The sequence below is a fragment of the Otolemur garnettii genome, unplaced genomic scaffold, assembly GCF_000181295.1.
Source record: "Otolemur garnettii isolate 467f Iridium unplaced genomic scaffold, OtoGar3 scaffold00104, whole genome shotgun sequence".
In the NCBI taxonomy this organism is placed as follows: domain Eukaryota; kingdom Metazoa; phylum Chordata; class Mammalia; order Primates; family Galagidae; genus Otolemur; species Otolemur garnettii.
Genome location: NW_003852499.1, coordinates 6,018,366 through 6,021,786, shown reverse-complemented (window position 1 = coordinate 6,021,786; position 3,421 = coordinate 6,018,366).

Here is a 3,421-nt window from a genome sequence, read left to right as displayed (position 1 = left end):
TGAGACAGAGCCTCAAGCTGTCCCCCTGGTAGAGTGCCATGGCATCACAGCTCACAGCAACCTCCAACTCCTGGGCTCAAGCGAGGCTCCTGCCTCAGCCTCCCAAGTAGCTGGGACTACAGGCATCCGCCACAACACCTGGCTATTTTTCGCTTGTAGCCTTCACTGTTGTTTGGCAGGCCCGGGCTGGATTTGAACCCGCCACCTTAGGTGTATGGCTGGCGCCTTAGCCACTTGAGCCACAGGTGCCAAGCCACCACTATCCATTTTTAAAACTCTTCATCAGGCTGGGCATAGTAGCTCACACCTGTAATCCTAGCACTGTCAGAGGCTGAGGAGGGAGGATCTCTTGAGCTCAGGAATTACAGACCAGCCTGAGCAAGATCAAGACCACATCTCTACTAAAAATAGAAAAATTAGTTGGGCATTGTGGCAGACACCTGTAGTTCCAGCCACTTGGGAGGCTGAGGCAGGAGGATCGCTTGAGCCTAGGAGTTTGAAGTTGCTGTGAGCTATGACACCATAGCATTCCAGCCTGGGCAATGGAGTAAAACTCTGTCTTGAAAAACAAACAGGCTCAAGGCTTATAGCACAGTGGTTATGGTGCCAGCCACATATACCAAGGCTGGCAAGTTCGAACCCAGCCCCAGCCAACTAAACAACAATGACAACTGCAACAAAAAAAATAGCCGGGTGTTGTGGTAGGTGCTTGTAGTCCCAGCTACTAGGGAGGCTGAGGCAAAAGAATCAATTAAGCCCAAGAGTTTGAGGTTGCTGTGAGCTGTGATGCCACAGCACTCTACCAAGGACAACATAGTGAGTTTCTGTCTTAAAAAAAAAAAAAAAGAAAAGAAAGAAAGAAAAGAAAAACAAAAATAAGCCTTTTCATCATCTCAAACTAAAACTCTCTACCTATTAAACAATAATTCCCTATTCCCCCCTCCAACCAGCCCCTGGTAACCTCTATTCTACTTTCTGCCTCTATGAATTTGCCTATTCTGGGTACCTCATATACATAGAATCATACAATATGTTCCTTTTGTACCTGGCTTATTTTAATGTAGTGTATTCAAGCTTCATCTATGTTGTAGCATGTGTCAGAATTCCTTCATTTTTAAGGCTGAATACTATTCCATTGTACATATAACATTTTGTTTATTCATCATGTGTTGATGAACTAGAGTGATATCTATCTATATATATATATATATTTTGAGACAGAGTCTTACTTTGTCCCCCTGCTCCCCTGTAGAGTGATGTGGCATCATAGCTCACAGCATCCTCAAGCTCTTAGGCTCAAGCAATTCTCTTGCCTCAGCCTCCCAAGTAGCTAGGACTACAGGTGTCTACCCCAACACCTGGCTATTTTTAGAGATGAGGAGTCACTCAGGCTCAGGCTAGTCTCGAACCCGTGAGCTCAGGCAATCCACCCGCCTTGACCTCCCAAGTGCTGGGATTACAGATTACAGGCATGAGCCACTGAGCCAGCCCCGCCTGGCTATTTTTAGAGACCCGTCGTACTCTAGCTTAGGCTGGTCTCGAACTTGTGAGCTCAGGTGATCCACCCACTTTGGCCTGCCAGAGTGCTGGGATTACATGTGTGGGCTACCACACCCGGCCACTTAGAGTGATATTTTATAAACACAAATCACATCATTCCCCTATTCTTCAAGATGCTTTCTATTGCTCTTGGGGCAAAGTTCACAATCCTTCTGGCCCTGCCTGATGGGATCCCTGCTGACCTCATCGGCCTGCCTCCTGCCAGGCACTGACACCAGGCTTCATTCTGCTCCTCCATCATCCTGCCTCGGGTCTCCAACACGTGTTGCTTTCTAACTTTGCGAAATGCCTCCACACTCCCCCCCCCCCTTTGCCTAGCTAACTCCTGCTAGCCTTCAGAGCTCAGCTGTGACTTCTCGCCTCAGCGAAGCCTCCCCTGACCCTTCTGAGCAGGTCATTCCCTGCTCTAGGAGCTTGTGGCACCTGCATCGGTCAGGTCAGGTAGAGCGCTGACCACGGTTGTTGCTAAATAGTTCCATGTCTACTTTCTCCGCTTCTCATTGTGAGAATTCAGCTTTTTTGTTTATCACAACAGTGAAAAAATTATTACTCATTCACCAAGGACTGAAGTGTGGAGAAAAGAAGGCCCTATCTGGAAGGAAATGGAGGTTGCACGTGCAGGGGCCAGGTCTATTGATATGCAGGGTGCCTACTGGCCAACAGAGCTCCTGTCCTAGAAGCTACTGCTGGAATTTCCTCCTGAGACTTTATCCCCAGCCCTCTGATTTAGGGCCTGTCACCCCGCCCCAACCCGCTGTGCTCCCCTCTGCCCACTTCTTTCCTTTCACTGATGGTTGTTCTGTTTCTTCACTCCCTGTCCTCTAGCCAGTTTCCAGGGCAGCATTTGCCTATCACCTCCAACATGTTCAATCAACTCTTCAAGAAAGTTTCTCTACAACTCCATCCCAAGCTATGAGTCACAACTCTTTATTTCTGGAAATGTACACTGTTTCATTTCTTTTGCAGCCTTAAAAACGGAAATCAGTCCTTGTCAGCAAATGTCTATTTGGCTTCTGTATGCTAGACGTGGTGCGAGGGTCTGGGGTACAAAAGTAAACAAGTCTCTGCTTGGAGGCGGTTCAGTGATGAAATCCACACAAGAACATAATTTCAATCTAATAGGATGAGAGCTGTGATATACGTGTTCAGGGATATATATGATCTATGCCTCAGGAAGCATAGAGGGCTCCTTGGGCCAGGCTGGGAGTTCAGATAAAGCTTCCAGAGGTAGAAGCGCCCGAACTATCTTCAAGGAGAAGGTGAAGACACATAGGAAAGGCCTTACCAAGGCTCTGAGTTGTGAGAAAACCCAGTGAGCACGAGGGCAAGCTACACTGTGCGGCTACCAGAACACAGATGACGCTGAAGACCCAGGAGGAGCCAGGTTGGAGAGGACCTTGAAGCTAAGCTAAGGAGCATGACTTCACTCAGTGGCGAATGGAAGGCCACATTTAAAGCAGCACAGTGACGTGTTCACTTTTAAGCACACTGGTGGGATGGTCAGATCTGAGCCTTAGGTAGATCTGCCTGTCGGCTGGATGATCTTTAAGATAGACTGTTAAGTGAAAAGAGCAAGATGCAGAACAGTATATATGATATGCCACTATTTCTGCTAGTAAAGCATCATACAGGCATATGTGTGTATGTATATATGTATGTATACTGGAAACACAGACTCGCTCTAAGGATATTCAAGAAGCAGTGTTTGTCTCAGTAGGAGAGCTGGTGGCTGGGGACAGACATGAAAGGGAGACTTTTCGGCTCTGGGCCTGTGGCTCAAGCGGCTAAGGCGCCAGCCACATACACCTAAGGTGGCGGGTTCGAATCCCCAGCCCGGGCCCGCCAAACAACAATGATGGCT